General features: G+C 48.8%; 2 non-coding genes and 1 pseudogene across 2 annotated transcripts; all 3 read left to right on the top strand.

Annotated features, from left to right (window-relative positions):
- Positions 1-10,336: 10,336 nt before the first annotated feature.
- LOC101043254 (zinc finger protein 839-like) overlaps positions 10,337-21,758 on the top strand; it is a 47,985-nt pseudogene continuing 36,563 nt past the window's right edge.
- On the top strand, positions 16,910-16,983 carry TRNAI-GAU (transfer RNA isoleucine (anticodon GAU)). The gene has a single exon. It is a non-coding gene; the product is annotated as a tRNA-Ile (tRNA).
- Positions 19,996-20,069, top strand: TRNAI-GAU (transfer RNA isoleucine (anticodon GAU)). Its single transcript has one exon. It is a non-coding gene; the product is annotated as a tRNA-Ile (tRNA).

Here is a 21,758-nt window from a genome sequence, read left to right as displayed (position 1 = left end):
ATCTTTATCCAAATTAGTTTGCATTCACAGATTCTGGAGCTTAGTACTTGGACGTATATTTTTTGGTGGGGCGATGGGGGACTTTTATTCAGTCCGGTACATCTTAATAAGGAATTAATGTCCCCCAACTTGCCTTACAAGTCATATATTAAAAACAGTCTTGGCCTGGCACAGTGACTCGTGCCTGTAATCCCAGCACTTTGGGAGGCCAAGGTGAGAGGATTACTTGAGCCCAGGAGTTGGAAACCAGCCTTGGCAAGATAGGGAAACCCAGTTTCTACAAAATATTTAAAAATTAGCCAGGCATGATGGTGCATGCCTGTGGTCCTAGCTATTCAGGAAGCTGAGGTGGGAGGATCACCTGAGCCTAGGAATTCAAGACAGCAGTGAGCTATGATCACACCACTGCACTCCATCCTAGGCGACTGAGCCGGACTCTGTCTCAAAAAAAAAAAAAAAAAAAAAAAAAAAAAAAAAAAACTAAGACAACAAAATTAAAAAAACAGTAAAAATACTGTCCACTTACAAACTGTCCACTTACAAACTAAAGTACTCTTTCTTAAAAATGTTACACTTTTTTTCTTCTATATCTCTACTCATAGCTCTCAATACCTTTCTTAAGCCCAAATCATAATCTGCTTTACATAACTTTGTGAGTACCCGACTTTTCACCTTACTAGATTGTACGGCTACATCCTTCTTAAGAATAAATCACACTTTATTTACCAGTAAATCCATGCAATGCCTCACACATAATAACCACATAAAGCCTGCCAAATCGACATGAATTTATGTGAAGCATAAGCCTTTAATTTTTTTAAAGAAAAGTAAATAGCTGTTTTTCCACATCATTCTAGAGTTGTTCTCTAGATATGCATGCCCTTTACTGCAGAACCATACAGATTTTTTTTCTTCATTTCATGCATCATTTGTTGAAATGCCCTTTAAAATGTAATGGAATACAGAGCTTTATGGGGAAAAAAAAAACGTTGTAGAAAATAAATTATCTTCTCTCTTTGTATTGCGAACCAAAAGGTCTCACCTTATTAATGACCACAGAGACTCTCCTTAAGCAATTCTGGCGGTCAAAGGCAGTTGGAGTCTAGTTTAATGGGAACCCTCATTAATTAAACAAGAACACCAAGGCTATGACCACAGCAGCTGGTAGCAGTAGCCCTGCAGTGAAGTTGACTCTCAGGCGACACAGGAGATAAGAAATACATGGCAAAGGTGTGCAGCACATCATTTGATCTTGATACACTTGACTGAGGGCAAAGTACCTGTCATGTAAAACACGCTTTGTTAGTTAGGGCCATGCTAAGCTGCTTAAACTGATGAATGAACACCAAATCCGAGTGTATTTTTTTCTTAACAAATAGCTGGCATTAAGCCCGAAGTGTGTGCTTCTGGTTGGCTGGTGATGCTCTTTCAAGTCCTGAATCAGGGCCCCAGCAACTTTCAATATTGTGGCTCAGCACTCTTCAACAGTTGCCTCCAAGTTCTCTTGAGATATTGGTATTTATCAGAGGAGAGGGGATGGAGAGGTATATGCATTTGCTAGAGCTGCCATAACAAAGTACCATAGTCTGAGGGGCTTCAACAACAGAAATTCATTTCCTTGCACTCCTGGAGGTTGGAAGTCTGAGATCAAGGTGTGGGCCGGGCTGGTTCCTCCTGAGGCCTCTCTCCTTGGCTTGTAGGCGCTGTGTTCTCCCTGTGTCCTCACATGGTCATCCCTCTGTGTGTATCTGTGTCCTCATCCCTTCTTATGAGGTATAAGACACCTCCATTTCAAGCTGCTATAACAGAATACCATATAGACTAGGGGGCTTAAACAACAGACATTCATTCTCCCACAGTCCTGGAGGCTATCTGTCTACCTATGTATCATCTATCTATCCATGTATCTATCATCTGTGTATAATCTACCTATCATCTATCTATCTATTTATCATCTACCTCTTAATTCTCTATTTATCTGTCATCTATATGCCATATATGTATGTATGTATCTATCTGCCTATCATCTAGCCATCTATCATCTGTCATCTATCTATCACGTATCACCTATCATCTATCTCACCTATCATTTATCTATGTATTGATGTATCATCATCACCTATCTATGATCTATCTATATCATCTGTGACGTATCTATATGTACCTACCTATCTATCTATCATTTTGGTCAAATATGCATAATATAAAACTCACCATTTTAACCATTATTAAGTGCACGGTTCAGTAGCATTAGGTGGATTCACACTGTTATGCAACCATCACCCCCACCTATCTCCAGAACGTTTTGGTATCCTCAGTGAAATTCTGTCCCTGTTAAACACTAACTCCTCATGTTCCCGTCCCCAGTAGCCACCATTCTACTTTCTGTCTCTACGTGTTGGATGACTCTAGAGACCTCATATGAGTGGACTCATAGAGTGTCAGTTTCCAGTGATTGGCTTATTTTACTTGGCACGATGTCCTCAAGGTTGATCTATGTTGTAGGCTGTGTCAGAATTTCCTTCTATTTTTTTTTTTTTTTTTTTTTTTGAGACGGAGTTTCGCTCTTGTTACCCAGGCTGGAGTGCAATGGCGTGATCTTGGCTCACCGCAACCTCCGCCTCCTGGGTTCAAGCAATTCTCCTGCCTCAGCCTTCTGAGTAGCTGGGATTACAGGCACACACCACCATGCCCAGCTAATTTTTTGTATTTTTAGTAGAGACGGGGTTTCACCATGTTGACCAGGATGGTCTCGATCTCTCGACCTCGTGATCCACCCTCCTCGGCCTCCCAAAGTGCTGGGATTACAGGCTTGAGCCACCGCGCCCGGCCATTTCCTTCTTTTTTAAGGCTGAACAATGTCTTCTTATACGGAGGGTCCACAGTTCGTTTCTCCATTCCTCTGCTGATACACACTTGGGTTGCTTCTACCTCTTGGCTGTTATGGACATAGATTTACAAGTACCTCTTCAAGACCCTGCTTTCAATTCTTTTGAGTATATACCCAGCAGTGGAATTGCTGGATCGTATGGTAACTGTGTTTAATTGGAGAAACCACACTGGGGCTGCACCATTGAACATTTTCACCAAAGGTTCCCATTTCTCGACATCCTGGCTGACACCTGCCATTTTCTGGATTTTGTGAATGGTAGCCGTCCTAGTAGGTGTGAAGTGGTAGAGCTTTTAACACTGAAGTACACAGCACAACAGGAGAGAGGAAAAGTGTGTGCGCGGACCAGCACTGGGGTACAGAGATACCCTAGTGTCAGCTCCCAGGGTTTGGACTGATGCATGGACTTAACCACGTAGATCTGTATGCAGAATCTTGACTTCTTCAGGAGGGCTCCAAGCAGACCTTTCCAGATTGTTGAACAAATAGAAAAGCCATACTGACTTCACAACTGGTTAGGCCAGTTGCAAGCCATCAGTGAAGAAACTGACCCTCAAGGGATTTCTTTTTTTTTTTTTTTTTTAAATGGAGTTTCCCAGGCTGGAGTGTTGTGGCATGATCTCGACTCACTGCAACATCTGCCTCCTGAGTTCAAGCGATTCTTCTGCCTCAGCCTCCTGAGTAGCTGGGACAACAGGTGTGTGCGACAACGTCCAACTAACTTTTTGTATTTTTAGTAGACACAGGGTTTCACCATATTGGCCAGGCTGGTTTTAAACTCCTGACCTCAGGTGATCTGCTCACCTTGGCCTCCCAAAGTGCTGGGATTACAGGCATGAGCCACCGTGTCCAGCCACGGGATTTCTTAACTGTACATTTTAAAACAACTTAAAGAATGTAATTGCACTGTTTGTAGCTCAAAGGATAAATGCTTAGGGGGATGGGTACCCCATTCCCCATGATGTGCTTATTTCACATTGCATACCTGTATGGAAACAGCTCATGTAAGGCTGTGCACGGTAGCTCATGCGTGTAATTCCAGCACTTTGGGAGGCCAAGATCAGATCATCTGAGGCCAGGAGTTGGAGACTAGCCTGAACAACATTTCTACTAAAAATACAAAAATTAGCCGGGCATGGTGGTACATACCTGTAGTCCCAGCTACTCAGGAGGCTGAGGCAGCAGAATCGTTTGAACCCGGAAGGTGGAGGCTGCAGTGAGCCGAGATCACGTTACTGCATTCCAGCCTCGGCGACAGAGCAAGACTCTGTCTCAAAAAAAAAAAAAAAAAAAGTCATGTACTCTATATATATATACACCAACTATGTACCCACAAAAATTAAAATTAAAAATTAAGAAAAGAAATTTTATCCCACCGTGCAAAGCATAGAACCACTCTACTCTACAGTTACCAAGCCCAGTACGAGACTTTAAGCAACATCTCATAAAACCCACTGACCATAGGTCAAAGATGAGACCTCTAGCAGTCCTGAGAGATAGATAGAGCTTGTCCAGTTCAGCTATAAATCAACTTCACTTCCACAGAGGGACACACAGCCCTTTCCAAAACAGCCATACGGGATCAAACACAAAATCTGTAAAAAGTATCCCTCCTGTTCTCCTAACCTCAAAATATATGTTGAAGGTGATATGGCCAGAGGCAACGCAGGTTCCAAACCTCTATCGTGAGCTGCACTGGCTGTGCCACCATGTAATTCATCATATGTTGAAAATCAAATGCTCATGATAAATGATCATTGATTAGGGCCCCTAATCATGAGTGTACCTATATTTTTTATTCTATAAAAGCAAATATTAAATCAACATGAAGAGTAAGTAATTACTATTTTTTTTTTTTTTTTTTTTTTTTTTTTTTTTTGAGACGGAGTTTCGCTCTTGTTACCCAGGCTGGAGTGCAATGGCGCGATCTCGGCTCACCGCAACCTCCGCCTCCTGGGTTCAGGCAATTCTCCTGCCTCAGCCTCCTGAGTAGCTGGGATTACGGGCACGCGCCACCATGCCCAGCTAATTTTTTGTATTTTTAGTAGAGACGGGGTTTCACCATGTTGACCAGGATGATCTTGATCTCTTGACCTCGTGATCCACCCGCCTCGGCCTCCCAAAGTGCTGGGATTACAGGCTTTAGCCATCGCGCACGGCTAATAATTACCCATATTATATTGACAGGCTGAAATTGGTTTATATTTTACTTAGAGTTTAATTAACCATTATTTTCATCCTTGACACTTGGGCTTACCCATTCTCCAAGCCACTACTTTGGAAGAGCAAGCTAATATCCAATTACTGCTAAAAAGGTACATGCCCCCAGTTTTGTGTTGTGTTGAAAATTCCACTTGTTTGTTCTGTCCTTCTGATTGGGAGTATTATTTTCCTAGGTCTGTTTTAACAAAGTATCATAAATTGAGACACTGAATTGGCCTCAGTATATGTGTGTTCTCACATTTCTAGAGACCAGAAGTCTGAAATCAAGGTGCTGTCTGGGTCACACTCCCTCTGAAGGTTCAGCATGGCCAACATGGTGAAACCCCATCTCTACTAAACGTACAAAAATTAGCTGGGCATGGTGATGCATGGCTGTAGTCCAAGCTACTTGCGAGGCTGAGGCAGGAGAATCACTTGAACCCGGGAGGCAGAGGTTGCAGTGAACGGAGATCGTACCGCTGCACTCCAGGCTGAGCAACAGAGTGAGACTCCAAAAAAAAAAAAAAAAAAACCAAAAAACAGAGACTGATGCTCACAGATTGTGTATTCCAGACCACCAAGTTAATTCAGCATTGGCGGTGACATCACATTCTTCCAAACAGCATCCCCTCTCCCCTTCTGGGTACTGAATTTTTGTAAATGGCAAGTGAATTCCTTCAAGCCACAAACAGCGACATGTGAGCTACAGATTCAGCAATCTATAAGGTTTCTAGAGAAAAGACACAATACCAATTCAATGTGAATTTCAGATAAATACTGAATAATTTTTTAGTATCCATGTACCCCCAATACGACATGGGGCATACTGATACTTAAAAATGTGTTACTTGGCCAGGTGCAGTGGCTCACACCTGTAATCCTCGCACTTTGGGAGGCTGAGGTGGGTGAATTGTTGAGCCTAGGAATACAAGACCAGCCTAAGCAACATAGTGAAACCCTGTCTCTACAAAAATACAAAAATTAGCTGAGCATAGTGGTGCACACCTGTAGTCCAGCTACTCAAGAGGCTGAGGTGTGGGATCACCTGAGCCCAGAGAGGTAGAGGCTGCAGTGAGCCATGATCACTCACACCACTGTACTCCAGCCTGGGTGACAGAGTGAGACCCTGTCTCAAAAAAAAATTAAAAAGCAGAATAAATGAATTAAAATCAAAAAAAATTTTTAATGTGTTATTTATCCGAAATTTAAATGTATTATAATTTTTATTTGCTAAATCTGGCCATTCCAAGTGCATGGAGTATTTGTGTTACCATGTAGTTTTTAACACTTGCATTTCTGCATCTGCTTCTGTTCCAGAACAGTGAAAAACTAAGACACTTCTGCTGTATCTAAGAATAGGCAGATATAGCTGTGTTTTGATTCTTTCTGATTTCAGTACTAAACATCCCTCATCATCATTAGGGAAAAGACGAATGTAGAATCTCCACTGACCTAATATTTCTTGACACCCTGCTTACGTACCTTGTAAATTATGGGTATTGCCATGTGGGTTATTTCATTTCATCTTCACAGCCACCCTCCAAAAGTAAAAAACAAAAACTGCCTCGCTCAAATGTCCACTGCCTCAGTTCCCCATGAGTATACATATGGGGCCAAGCTCAGCCATGATCTCTCCAGGGAAGAGGAGTAAAACCCAAGAAGGGAAGACATGTCTGCCTGGAAGTATCTGTGACATCTTCTTTTCTAAATGTTCTTAAAATATAAGCAGATTATTATCAAGGAAATATGAAAAAGTTTGTACTTAAAAAAAAAACTCCTTGTATCAACATGCCCCACTCCCAGCCTCTATTCAAATTCAATCCTTTCAATGTTTGTTTTCATATTTAGAACCATGTTCATATATAATATTCTTATACTACAGTTTCAAGATTTGTCAATTTTACACCTTATGGTTATTGAGGATTTGGTCTTGAAACTGTGATTGCAGAATTATAAGAAATGTGAGAAATCTTGGCCAGTTGCAGTGGCTCATGCCTGTAATCTGGCTCAGGCGGGTGGATCACTTGGGGTCAGGAGTTCAAAACCAGCCCGACCAATGTGGTGCAACCCCGTATCTACTGAAAAAAAAATAGCCAGGCATGGTGGCGGGTGCCTGTAATCCCAGCTACTTGGGAGGCTGAGACAGGAGAAACACTTGAACCTGAGAGGCACAGGCTGCAGTGAGCCAAGATAGCGCCATTGCACTCCAGCCTGGGTAACAAGAGGGACGGTCCACGACATCATTGTGGGGAACACTCCCGTGTGAGACCCCTACAAGAGTGAAACTCCAACTCAAAAAAAGAAAAGAAAAAAACAAATATGAGAACTCTACCCTGTGTTTTCCTTCAGACCTCACAGGCTAAAGTGTTTTGTTTTTGCTTATCTAGCGTGGCAGCTGAGATAACTGTGTGAGGAACTTAGTTGATAGTTAAACTTTGAGGCCAGGTATGGTGTCACCCAGTACCTTGGGAGACTGAGGCAGGAGGATTGTTTGAGCCCAGGAGTTGGAGACCAGCCTCAGGAACATAGTGAAACCCCTTCTCAACAAAAAATTTACAAAAATTAGCCAGGCACGGTGGTGCATACCTGTAGTTCCAGCTACTCAGGAGGTTGAGGTGAGAGGATCACTTGAGCCCAGGAAGTTGAGGCTGCAGTGAGCCAAGATCACACTACTGCACTCCAACCTGGGCAACAGAGCAATACAGTGTCTCAAAAAATAATAAATAAATAATTGTGTGTGTGTGTGTGTATGTGCATATATGTCTATGTATGTATACATATATATGTATATATGTACTATCTCTCTCTGTATATGTGTGTATATATATACACACACACAGAGAGAGAGAGAGACAGAGAGAGAGAGAGAGAGAGAGAGAGAGAGTTAAACCCTGAGGCAAGGAAATTGACCCCACTCCTTAACTGCAGATTCAAGCCACATTCTGAAAACAAGGTTAGAATTACTGTAGGGGCTTGAACTTGCTAAAGCATAGGCATAGTTCATCAATGACCTACCATCACTTAGCGTGTTTTCCTGTAAGTTGTTCACTGCACCAGAGTCATGTAACCAGGGATCACAAGATACATAACTTCCCAAACTACTCCTGTAGATAACATTACTATTGTAAAACCTAAAGAATGGTCTTGAAATATTTTTCAGATTTAGCATTTTGGCAGATCAAGAGATGCCACCTGGTCCTGAGATACCCTCTCCTGGGAACTGACTCACCTGCACAAAGACAGTTTTACACCCCCTACGATTTCAACCCCAGACAATCAATTGCTGCAGTTCCCCAGGCTTCTTCCCACAAAAGTACCTTGAAAAACCAGAGTTTCCACCTTTTCAGAGAGACAGATTTGAGAAATGTCTCCTGTTCTCCTCACTTAGCTGTCCCTGAAATTATTAACCGCCTTCTTTGCTGCCAGGTGTGCTGTTCTCAGTGCACTGGACTTCTGCGGGGCAGCAGGAAAGAAGAACCCCCCCGGGCTGTGACACTCTCCTGCCTGCCTTTCCATCCAATCACAAATGTCCTTTCCCTCCTACCACATTCTTTAAATATTTAGGTCACAATATTTGGTTTAAGAAATCATCAGCCGGGCGCGGTGGCTCAAGCCTGTAATCCCAGCACTTTGGGAGGCTGAGGCGGGTGGATCACGAGGTCGAGAGATCGAGACCATCCTGGTCAACATAGTGAAAACCCGTCTCTACTAAAAATACAAAAAACTAGCTGGGCGTGGTGGCGCGTGCCTGTAATCCCAGCTACTTAGGAGGCTGAGGCAGGAGAATCGCCTGAACCCAGGAGGCGGAGGTTGCGGTGAGCCGAGATCGCGCCATTGCACTCCAGCCTGGGTAACAAGAGCGAAACTCCGTCTCAAAAAAAAATAAATAAATAAAAATAAAAATAAAAAAGAAATCATCAGTGTTTCCATTATAATGACCACCATTGCGGTGATATTCAAAGATGAACCAGTGACTAAAATGATTATGTCTTCTTTCTTTTATTTTTCCTGGAGTTAGTAATTACATCTTTTTTTTTTTTTTTTTTTTTTTTTTTTTTTTTTTTTTTTGACAGGGTCTCACTGTCACCCAAGCTAGAAGGCTGGAGTGCAGTGGTACAATCATAGCTCACTGCAGCCTCAAACTCCTGGGCTCAAATGATCCTCCCAACTCAGCCTCCGGAGTTGTTGAGATTACAGGCATGAGCCACTGCACTGGGCCGACTTCCTTTTATATACAATTTACTTAGTGCCTGAAACTATTTTATCCCAATGCTTCAAAAGGCCTACCATGTGCCCTCAACTAATCAGTTTTTCTAACTCCCAAATTTTGTCCATTCATTCCTGCTCTTTGTTCCTGGATGGCTCCATCTAGCATCTCTTGACCCCCCCCCCCCATCTCCAACGTGACGTGTTCACTTACAGAACCGGGTGAATGGCTCTCACCCTGGCCACCAACTGCACTTCTCTCCTCTACTGGATCTCCTAGCTTTCTACATCCACATCTTACATGTTCTCAGTTTGCGCCATCCTCTTTCTGAAGTGAAGAACATGTTGCAGTAACTGTTTAAGAAAAAAAGTGTCAACAAAGAGTTAAACTCTGTAAAATATTTGAAGAGATTTATTCTGAGCCAAATACAAGTGACCATAGCCCATGTCACAGCCCTCAGGAGGTCCTAAGAACATGTGCCCAAGGTGGACAGGGTGCAGCTTGGTTTTATACATTTTAGGAAGGCATGAGACATCAATCAAATACATTTGAGAAATACATTGGTTTGCTCCAGAAAGCAGACAAGTTGAAGTGGTGGGGTGTCGGGGAGCGGGGTGGGGGGGGGGGGCGGCGGTTAGGCTATAGGTAAATAAACACTTTCTGGTTGACAATTGGTTGAGTTTATCTAAAGACCTGGGATCAACAGAAGGGAACGTGTGGGTTGTGATAAGAGGTGGTGGAGACCAAAGTTTCACTATGCAGATGAAGCTTTTAGCCAGCAGGCTTCAAACACAAGAGAGAATAAGCAGTAAATCGTTTACTCCCTCCCGAGTAGCTGGGTCTGGACCTCTACGCCTCTGCGCCGGACTAAGAAGGTCGAGGCGGTCGCAGAGAAAGGTCGGCCTGGGTCCCACCCGAGGGGCGCCCCGGGCGCGGAGGGGAAGTGGGCACCTCCCCAGTGCCTGCGCCCGCCCCGGGTGGTCAGCCCGCCTGGGTCTCCGGCTCCTGGGCGGGGTCGCGGCGGGGGCGGAGCGCGTGCGAAGGCGACGCCCCCGTCCTCTCCGCCTAGCCCGGGCGGCTTCCGCCTGCCCCATCAGCGCCCTCGTGGCAGCTGAGCCTGAGGAGGCGGCGGGCGCTACACCGGGAGTGCGCAGGGCCCAGGTCTCGCCTTTCTAGCCCGGGCCGCGGCCCCCGCCTTCCCCACCGCCTCCGAGGCCGGCGGCTGCTGCTCTGGCCGTGAGCGCCGCTCCTTCGGCCGCGCCGGGCCGCGCACCGGGAGGCGAGGGCGCGCATGGGGAGCTTCCGTAGATGCCGTCCCGCCGCCGCCGCCGCCGCGCCGCCCTCCGAGGCTGAGTCCCGGGAAGCCCAGCTCCCCGAGCGCACTGGCCCGGCGCCCGGGAGCTGAGTGCGTCCCCTTGAAGGCGCCGGGGCCGGCCCAGGAGGCCGCGGAGGAGAGCGACCCCCGAGAGGTGGCGGAGGAGACCCCCGACCGGGCGCCCGCACTCTGCCCCAGCCCCGAGGCGCGGTCGCCGGAGCCGCCCGCCTGCCGGCTGCAGGACTTGGACACGCTGGACACCGTGGGTGAGTGTGTACGCGCGGCGCGACCGGGACGCCGTCGTGGGACAAAGGACGCCGGGTGCCGGCCTCATGGGGAGGGCCCTGCCCCGCCGCTCCGGCTCGGGGTCCCCGTTCGGGCTGCCCCTGCGCCCTGGGTCTCCCAGGCGGGTGCTCGGCGAAGTGGAGCGCACCCCCCAGCCCAGGCTGTTCCCCCGACCGGCCGGTGCCTTTCCTGGAACGCCGACGGCTCCTCTCGGAGACCACCCTCCACCCCCAGCACACTCAGCACCCCGGGGCCTGGACCGCCCGACGTCACAAAACTTCCTGCGGGTCACCGCGCCTGGGGGACCTCGTGCGCCCTCCCAGGCAGCGGCCCCAGAACACAGGCCGGGTCCGAAGGCCCCATCGGGCCTCCCCCAGGCCAGTCTCCCCGTGTGCCCAGCGGCAGGGTCCCCGGCGGGTCTCCAGGGTCTTCGGGAGCAGCTGGGCTCCGGGGACAGGTGTCCCGTGGCTCTGTGGGGACTTGGACGGTGGCGTTGGGGACGGATCCTAACATTTCCTGACACTGCCTGTCCTTTTCGTCTTGTGCCTCTGAAGTGGGTAATTATTGGACGCTTCCTCCGTTTCCTTTGTCCTCTGCCTTTGAACTTAACCCCGAACGGGCAGCTTGACACAGAGGTTTTGAGTTCTCTGTGCGCTTGGATCCGGACACGCGCTGTTTATGGGGCAGCTCCGACTGCGTCAGAATGTCCCAACCGAACGTGGGCGCTGGATTTAAACAGTTGGCACCGGTTCGCCTGTGCCTTCTAGGGGGCTGTGTTGCTGGGGCAGGAGGTCTCAGGCCCTCTGACTCCTGTTTGTCCTCCCGTTTGCAAAGGAGGAAACTGGACTGGGAAGCCTAAGGACTCGAGGTCATAGCTTCTGGCTTAGGAAGACCAGCGGGCATAGCTCAGGTGCCTTCAGAACCACTGAGGAAGAGGAGGCTTTGCTTCCTTCAGTGGCCTCTTTCTTTGCCACCTAGGCCTTGAGGAAGGGCCCACGAGGAAAGCCCGAGTTTGGAAGGACAGAGTGGGAGGAGGCCCTCTCTTCTCCTCTCCGTCCCACCATCTCATTCTCTCTCTCTTTTTGTCTCTCTCCCCCACTTTCTGTGTCTCTATTTATGTCTCTCTGCATTACTCTATCAGTCGTTTTCATACTGCTGATAAAGACATACCCGAGATTCGGAAGAAAAGGAGGTTGAATTTTTTTTTTTTTTTTTTTTTTTTTTTTTTTTTGGAAACAGTCTTGCTCTTGTTGCCCAAGCTGTAGTGCAGTGGTGCGATCTCAGCTCACTGCAACCTTCACTTCCCGGGTTCAAGCGATTCTCCTGCCTCTGCCTCCTGAGTAGCTGAGATGGCAGGTATGCACCACCAGGCCTGGCTAATTTTTGTGCTTTTAGTAGCGATGGAGTTTCACCGTGTTGGCCAGGCTGATCTGGAAACCCTGACCACAGGTGATCCACCCACCTAAGCCTCCCAGAGTGTTGGGATTACAGGTGTGAGCCATCGTCCCCGGCCAGGAGATTTAATTTGATTAACAGTTCCACATGGCTGGGTAAGTCTCGCAATCACATAATCATGGCAGAGGGCGAAAGGTACTTTCTTTTTTGTTTCTTTTTTGTTTTTGAGACGGAGTCTTGCTCTGTAGCCCAGGCTAGAGTGCTGGAGGGCAACGTCGCGATCTCGGCTCACTGCAACCTCCACCTCCCTGGTTCAAGCAATTCTCCTGCCCCAGCCTCCCGAGTAGCTGGCACTTCAGGCATCTGCCACCACGCCCAGCCGAAAGGTACTTCTTACATGGCGGCAGCAAGAGAGAATGAGGAGAAAGCAACAGCGGAAACCCCTGAAAACCCATCAGATCTTGTGAGACTTTTCACTATCACCAGAATAGCATGAGGAAGGCTGACCCCTATGATTCAGTTACCTCCCACTGGGTCCCTCCTGCAACACGTGGGAATTCTGGGAGATACAATTCAAGTTGACATTTCAGTGAGGACACAGCCAAACCATGTAATTCTACCCTGGCCCCTCCAAATTTCATGTTCTTACATTTCAAAACCAATCATGCCTTCCCAACAGTCCCCCCAAAGTCTTAACTCATTTCAGCATTAACGCAAAGTCTGCAGTCCAAAGTTTTGCCTGAGACAAGGCAAGTCCCTTCTGCCCATGAGCCTGTAAAATCCAAAGCAAGCTAATTACTTCTTAGATACAATGGGGGTGCAGGTATTGGGTAAATACAGCTATTCTAAATGGGAGAAATTGGCCAAAACAGAGGGGTTACCAGGCCCGTGAAAGTCTGAAATCCAGCAGGGCAGTGACCTTAAAGCTCCAAAATGATCCCCTTTGACTCCATGTCTCACATCAGGTCACGCTGATGCAAGAGGTGGGTTTCTATGGTCTTGGGCTGCTTCAACACCCCCCCCCACTCCCACCCCCACCCCCCACCCCCCACCCCGTCCCGTAGCTTTGCTGGGTACAGCCTGTCTCCTAGCTGCTTTCATGGGCTGGTGTTGAGTGTTGCTTTTCCAGGCCTAGAGTGCAAGCTGTTGGTGGATTTACCTTTCTGGGGTCTGGAAGATGGTGGCCCTCTTCTCACAGCTCCACGAGGCAGTGCCCCAGTAGGGACTCTGGGTGGGTGCTCTGACCCCACATTGCCCTTGTGCACTGCCCTAGCAGAGATTCTCCATGAGGGCCTCACCCCTACTGCAGACTTTTGCCTCAACACCATGGGGAAGCTGCCAAGGCTTGGGGCTTCCACCCTCTGAAGCCACAGCGCAAGGTCTACGTTGGTCCCTTTCAGTCACAGCTGGAGCGGCTGGGACACAAGGCACCAAGTCCGTAGGCTGCAGACAGCGCAGGGACCTTGAGCCCAGCCCACAAAACCACTCTTTCCTCCTGGGCCTCTGGCCTGTGATGGGAGGGCCTGCCATGAAGGACTCTGACATGGCCTGGAGACATTTTCCCCATGATCTTGGGGACTAACATTAGACGCCTTGCTACTTATGCAAATTTCTGCAGCTGGCTAGAATTTCTCTCCAGAAAATGGGTTTTTCTTTTCTACTGCATCATTAGGCCGCAAATTTTCTGAACTTTCATGCTGTTTCCCTTTTAAAATGGAATGCCTTTAACAGCACCCAAGTCACCTCTTGAATGCTTTGCTGCTTAGAAATTTCTTCCGCCAAGTGCTATAAATCATCTCTCTCAAGTTCAAAGTTCCACAAATCTCTAGGGCAGGGGCAAAATGCCGCCAGTCTCTTTGTTAAAACATAACAAGAGTCACCTTTGTTCCAGTTCTCAACAAGTTTCTTATCTCCACCTGAGACCACCTCAGCCTGGACCTTATTGTCCTTATCAGCATTTTGGCCAAAGCCATTCAACAAGTTTAGGAAGATGCAAACCTTCCCACATTTTCCTGCCTTATTCTTAGCCCTCCAAACTGTTCCAACCTCTGCCTGTTACCCATTTCCAAAGCTGCTGCCACATTGTTGGGTATCTTTTCAGCAATGGCCCACTTCTGGTACCAGTTTGCTGTATTAATTTTTTACTCTGCTGAAACAGATATACCCAAGACTGGGAAGAAAAGGAGGTTTAATTTGACTTACAGTTCCACATGGCTGGGGAAGTCTCATAATCATGGCAGAGGGCAAAAGGCTCTTCTTACATGGTAGCAGTAAGAGACAATGAGGAGGAAGCAAAAGCGGAAACCCCATCAGATCTCATAAGACTTATTCTCTATCACCAGAACAGCATAGGAAGGACTGGCCACCATGATTCAATTACACTTTCTATTCATTTCTCTTTCCCCTGTCTCTTCTTTTTTTCTTTCTTTCTTTTTTTTTTTTTTTTTTTTTTTTTTTTTTTTTTTTTTTTGAGACAGAGTTTGACTCTTTTACCCAGGCTGGAGTGCAGTGGTACAATCTTGGCTCACAGCAATCTCCGCCTCCCAGGTTCAAGTGATTCTCCTGTCTCAGCCTCCCGAGTAACTGGGAAGACAGCTGTCCACCAGCACGCCCAGGTAATTTTTGTACTTTTAGTAAAGTTTCACCATGTTGGCCAGGATGGCCTCAAACTCCTGACCTCATGTGATCGGTCCACCTCAGCCTCCCAAAGTGCTGGGCTTATAGGCATCAGCCAAAGTGCCCGGCATTCCCCTATCTCTATTTCTTCCTATCTGTATGTCTCTACCTCTTTCTCTACCTCTCTGGATCCCTTTCCCTAGCTCTTATTTCTCTCTCTCCCTCTTGCGCTTTGCTCTTCCCCCTTCTTCCTTCTCTCTTTCTCTTTTGAAGACTCCCCATTCATTTCTCTCTCCTCTCTCTCTGTCTGTCTCTCTCTCTCTCTCTCCCCCTCTCCCTCTGCCTCTCTCCCCTTCCGAACTCTCTCTTCTCTCTCTCCCTTATTCTCTTAGTAACCATGGAAAGCTGTCCTGGACTAATCATACCGAAACCTGTGCCCCTTAAACTCTTCCAAGAGGTCTCCGGATGAAGAGATATTACTTGGTTCATTAATCTCTGTGAAATATAGCTTTAAATCCATACCATTCATACTTGTACCTTCTGATTTTGATTGCTCCCCATTTTTTCTGCTTGTTTTTTCATTTCTGTTACTATTTTTTAAGAGAGACGGGTCTCACTGCATTTCCCAGGCTGGTCCCAGACTCCTGGCCCCATCCTACTACAATGACCTCCCAAAGTGTTGGCATTACAGGTGTGAGCCGCTGTGCTTGGTACCTGGTACCATGTGATTTATTCCGCTGCTCAGTTAACAAATGACCGAAAAGTCAAAAGGTTTTTCAGTCCTAAAAAAAAAAGCAAGGAAAGAGAAAGGGAGGGCCTGCTATGGTGTGTCCACTCAAGATGCTGAGGAATGATGTAAAATCACGTTTACAATCTTTTAGGGATACGCTTAATCAAAGAATATTAAACGCACTAAGAAACAAAAGGAAACACTCTTTAAAGCAAGACTTTGGATTTTATTGATTGATTCATTCATTCATTCATTCATCCGTCCATCCATCCATCCATCATGAAGTGCGGTGATTACAGGCATGAACCGCGGCTCCCGGCCCAGAGGTTCCATGTAGATATATTTAAATACACGTTTATAATTTGAAAAAGAAAAGAAAAAAAAAACACTGACAGGAAAGAAGTCCCCGTCTCTGAGGCCGTTCTTTTTTGCCCGAAAAACCCCGTGGTTCTTTTGGCTTTGGTGTTCTGTATTTTCTAAGCTTGCTTGACCCATGCTGAAGGCTCTTGATACGAGGTTTCCAGGCTACAGGATGCTTGGGGTTAAAAGCGGCGCGGAGCTGGAATGTTTGGAAACCTCACTGCAGAGCCAAGCCTCCCGTGTGCAGTTTGCGTTTGCCCGGTGGGAAGCTGCCTCCCTTCTCCTTCCAGTCCCCTCGGTCTCAGTTTCTGCGTGTGGCCAAAGGGGATGACAGTGAGGAAGTCAAAAGTGGCAGCTGCGGCGAAGCAGGAGGCAGCCAGCAGCGGGGCTCGGGGCTGGCGCGAAGGTGGAGCCCTTTTAGGTGATCTCTGTGGGCCCTGGAGCGTCGGGCGGCCGGTTAGCTCAGCTGGTGAGCCTGGTGCTTCGCTGCCCAACGTCGCGGTATCGAATCCCGGAGAGCCTGGTGCTTCGCTGCCCTACGCCGAGGATCCCCGCGCCCCGCCGGCCGCCCCAGCGTTTTTGCTTCCTTTTGGTTCGTTTGTCTCCCCATGAACTGCTTATGCGACTCTTTCAGTCAATGCGCCTTTCGGGTACGGTGAGCCGCACGCGGGCAGGAGCAAAGTGCGGAATGCTTGGACTTGGCCCACAGGTTGTCGAGGGCAGGCGGCCTGCCGGGGACGGCGCGCGCAGGCGCAGGCGCAGGCGCATGCGCGGTGGATCCTCACAGGAGTCCCCATAGCCGGGGCGAAGCGAGAGGCAGCCAGTGGCGCGGGCTCGCAGACGATTCGCTGGTGGGCCGGAGCGCGCTTCGAGCCCTTTTATGCGCTCCAGCGGCCCCAGCTGTCGGGCGGTCGGTTAGCTCAGTTGGTAAGAGCGTGGTGCTGATAACGCCAAGGTCGCGGGCTCGACTCCCGCACCGACCACAGTGTCGCTTTTTTTTTTTTTTTTTTACTGTCACCCCCACCACCCACCCCCCCATGAACTGGCGATACAACTATGTGTCACAATGCGCCTTTCAGGTGTTGTAAGCGGCATGCGGGCAGGAGCGGATTGCCAGATCTCTTGGACTCGGCTGGGAGGTTGTCGAGGCCGGCCTGCTGTGGAGAGCGGGAGAAACCCTGTGCGCGCAGGGGCAGTACCTCCCCGCCTCGGTCCCTGTCCCCGCCGCCCCCGGTGGCGCCTGTCTTACAACGCCTTTGCTTAGGCCTTTGACGTTTCTGGTTTTCAAGGGGACTCAGGAAATCCCAACAGATGCTCATCCCCAGCCCTCACCTCAGCCCCCATCCTGCCCTCCCCCGGCGTTTCCTGAAGCTGAGGAACCACCCAGTGTAGACAAGTGCTCGCAGATGCCACGTCACCGCCTAGTGCTCCCTGGGCCTCCTCGTGGGGTACCGTTAGGGTTGAAAATCCAGCTGCGGAATGAACGCATTGCACAGATGCCTAGCGAGGGCTCCCGCATGCCCTGCACCGTTCTAGACGGGGAGCAAAACGGTAGGTGAGACGCAAATCCCACCCACGTGGAGACAGTCACCAGCCGGTAGACGACTGCCATGTTTTTGGAGAGGCGTTGCGGTTGTGGAAGCCTCTGGAATGCTTCTCTTGCTCTTTTGTTTTGTTTTTTGGTTTTTGGTTTTTTTCTTCCTTTTTTCCATTCGATTACTATTTTTTAAGAGGGACGGGTCTTGCTGCGTTTCCCAGGCTGGTCCCAGCCTCCTGACCCCATGCAATCCCTCTACAGTGCCTCCCAAAGTGTTGGCATTACAGGTGTGAGCCGCTGTGCTTGGTACCTGGTACCATGTGATTTATTCCTGTGCTCAGTTAACTAGTGAGCGCAAAGTCAAAAGGTTTTTCAATCCTTAAAAAAAAAAAAAAAAAAAAAAAAAAAAAGCAAGGAAAGACAAAGGGAGGGCCAGCTATGGTTTCTCCACTCAAAACACAGAAGAATCATGTAAAATGACATTTGTAATCATCTGGCAGTATGCTTAATGTTAGAATATTAAATGCAAGAAGAAAGAAAAACATACACTTTTTCAATCATGACCTTTTATCCCATTTTTTTTTTAATCTGTCTATCCATTTATCCATTCTTCCATCTTGAAGTGCTGTGGTTACAGGTGAGAACCACCACTCCCATTCCACGAATTCCATGTATGTGTATTTAAATATACCTGTGTAGTGAAAAAAAAAAATCAGGAAGGAAGTCACCATCCCTGTGGCCTTTATTATTTTTGTGATAGGCAGTTGAGGGGTTCTTTTGGCCTTCACTTCTCTGTATTTTCTAAGCTTTATTTATCCATTTTAAAGGCGCTTAGTACAGAAAGTTAGGGTTCTTGGAGATCGAAACAACATTGAGTTGGAATGTTTGGAAACGTCACTGCAGAGCCAAGCCTCCCGTGTGCAGTTTGCGTTTTCCCTGTAGCAAGCCACCTCCTTTCTTCTTGAAGTCCTCTAGGTCTCCGTGTCTGCATCTCACCAATGGGGCCTGACAGTGAGAGGTTGAACGTCGCGGCTGAAGCAAAGCAGGAGGCAGCTAGCGCCACGCAGCTGCTTGGCAAGACGTCAGTCAGGGGCCTGCGCGAACATGCAACATTTTAGCACATTGTGGCGGCATTTGATAGTCGGGCGGTCGTTTAGCTCAGTTGGTGAACTAAGCCGCCGGCCCGACTTAAACTTCATGGTCTCGATCCCCACACCTGCCACAATCCTAAGTGAAAACGTTTTTAAATGCTTTAAAAAAAACAAACAAGGGAAAAGAAAGGGAAAGCCAGCTATGGTTTGTCCCCTCAAGACGCCGAGGAATGACGTGACATCAGGTTTACAATTTTTTATGGATATGCTTAATCAAAAATATTAAACGCACTAAGAAAGAAAAGGAAGCACTCTTTGAAGCAAGACTTTGGATTTTATTGATTGATTCATTCATTCATCCATCCATCCATCCATCCATCCATCACGAAGTGCGGTGATTACAGGCATGAACCGCGGCTCCCGGCCCAGAGGTTCCATGTAGATATATTTAAATACACGTTTACAATTTGAAAAAGAAAAGAAAAAAAAACACTGACAGGGAAGAAGTCCCCGTCTCTGAGGCCGTTCTTTTTTGCCCGAAAAATCCCGTGGTTCTTTTGGCTTTGGTGTTCTGTATTTTCTAAGCTTGCTTGACCCATGCTGAAGGCTCTTGATACGAGGTTTCCAGGCTACAGGATGCTTGGGGTTAAAAGCGGCGCGGAGCTGGAATGTTTGGAAACCTCACTGCTGAGCCAAGCCTCCCGTGTGCAGTTTGCGTTTGCCCGGTGGGAAGCTGCCTCCCTTCTCCTTCCAGTCCCCTCGGTCTCAGTTTCTGCGTGTGGCCAAAGGGGATGACAGTGAGGAAGTCAAAAGTGGCAGCTGCGGCGAAGCAGGAGGCAGCCAGCAGCGCGGCTCGGGGCTGGCGCGAAGGTGGAGCCCTTTTAGGTGATCTCTGTGGGCCCTGGAGCGTCGGGCGGCCGGTTAGCTCAGCTGGTGAGCCTGGTGCTTCGCTGCCCAACGTCGCGGTATCGAATCCCGGAGAGCCTGGTGCTTCGCTGCCCTACGCCGAGGATCCCCGCGCCCCGCCGGCCGCCCCAGCGTTTTTGCTTCCTTTTGGTTCGTCTGTCTCCCCATGAACTGCTTATGCGACTCTTTCAGTCAATGCGCCTTTCGGGTACGGTGAGCCGCACGCGGGCAGGAGCAAAGTGCGGAATGCTTGGACTTGGCCCACAGGTTGTCGAGGGCAGGCGGCCTGCCGGGGACGGCGCGCGCAGGCGCAGGCGCATGCGCGGTGGATCCTCACAGGAGTCCCCATAGCCGGGGCGAAGCGAGAGGCAGCCAGTGGCGCGGGCTCGCAGACGATTCGCTGGTGGGCCGGAGCGCGCTTCGAGCCCTTTTATGCGCTCCAGCGGCCCCAGCTGTCGGGCGGTCGGTTAGCTCAGTTGGTAAGAGCGTGGTGCTGATAACGCCAAGGTCGCGGGCTCGACTCCCGCACCGACCACAGTGTCGCTTTTTTTTTTTTTTTTTTTACTGTCACCCCCACCACCCACCCCCCCATGAACTGGTGATACAACTATGTGTCACAATGCGCCTTTCAGGTGTTGTAAGCGGCATGCGGGCAGGAGCGGATTGCCAGATCTCTTGGACTCGGCTGGGAGGTTGTCGAGGCCGGCCTGCTGTGGAGAGCGGGAGAAACCCTGTGCGCGCAGGGGCAGTACCTCCCCGCCTCGGTCCCTGTCCCCGCCGCCCCCGGTGGGGCCTGTCTTACAACGCCTTTGCTTAGGCCTTTGACGTTTCTGGTTTTCAAGGGGACTCAGGAAATCCCAACAGATGCTCATCCCCAGCCCTCACCTCAGCCCCCATCCTGCCCTCCCCCGGCGTTTCCTGAAGCTGAGGAACCACCCAGTGTAGACAAGTGCTCGCAGATGCCACGTCACCGCCTAGTGCTCCCTGGGCCTCCTCGTGGGGTACCGTTAGGGTTGAAAATCCAGCTGCGGAATGAACGCATTGCACAGATGCCTAGCGAGGGCTCCCGCATGCCCTGCACCGTTCTAGACGGGGAGCAAAACGGTAGGTGAGACGCAAATCCCACCCACGTGGAGACAGTCACCAGCCGGTAGACGACTGCCATGTTTTTGGAGAGGCGTTGCGGTTGTGGAAGCCTCTGGAATGCTTCTCTTGCTCTTTTTTTTGTTTCGTTTTTTGTTTTTTTTTCTTTTCTTTTCTTCCTTTTTTCCATTCGATTACTATTTTTTAAGAGGGACGGGTCTTGCTGCGTTTCCCAGGCTGGTTCCAGACTCCTGGCCCCATGCAGTCCCTCTACAGTGTCCTCCCAAAGTGTTGGCATTACATGTGGGAGCCGCTGTGCTTGGCCCCAACGCTGACTTCTCTTGAAACAGCTAATGGGACAGGCAATACTGACTTACACGCTTTACCCTTTGTCTTCCCCACGTGTTTGAGCCAAATGTCTCTTCCCTTTCGTCTCTTTTCCGGCAGGCCAGAGTGCTGGGATTATGGGCCTGAGCCACCACGCTTGGCCCCAAAGCCGACTTTTCTTGAAATACCTTACCTGAGGGGCAAACTGACCTAGACACTTTACCCCTCGTCTTCCGCATCTGTTTCACCAAAGTGTCTCTCTCTCCTTGTTTCTCTTCTGTTGGTCATCAGTTGCTGGAGTCTTTCCTGCATTACCATGTGAAAGACACACCTTTTTCAGAGGAAGACACCGTCAAGGACACTTTTCGTTGCAAAACGTGCTCCTTGTGGGCTTTTGTGGCTGTCTGCCAACGAAAGCTGAAAAGGAGAGCGGCACGTGCAATCTCTGGGCACCTGACCCGGTGAGTCAGAGGCGTTCTTGCAAGCCCTTCGGGGTTCGAGTCCCGGGAAGCAGCCCACCACAGGTCAGACTTCTTGGACACCGGGACTGCGCCCAGCAGAAGAGGTCAGATACAGCACAGGTACTCTTTGATCACCAGTATGTCTCAAACATGCTGTGGGGCACACACTACCAAACACTTCCTTGTTTTTCTGCAATTAAATTTCAACTGGGCATCGCAACCCCGTTTGCCAAATTTGGCAGAGCTCTTAGGCCTGGGCCAAAACGGGAGAGTGTGAACGGAGAAGTGGCTTGATCTGGCCGGCTTAAACACGTGACTCTTGCCTGTTGGAGGCGTGCGATGCCAGAGAGAGT

The sequence above is a fragment of the Saimiri boliviensis genome, chromosome X (assembly GCF_048565385.1).
Source record: "Saimiri boliviensis isolate mSaiBol1 chromosome X, mSaiBol1.pri, whole genome shotgun sequence".
In the NCBI taxonomy this organism is placed as follows: Eukaryota; Metazoa; Chordata; class Mammalia; order Primates; family Cebidae; genus Saimiri; species Saimiri boliviensis.
Note: the sequence above shows the minus strand (reverse complement) of the source record. Positions and strands in the feature narration are given on the sequence as shown.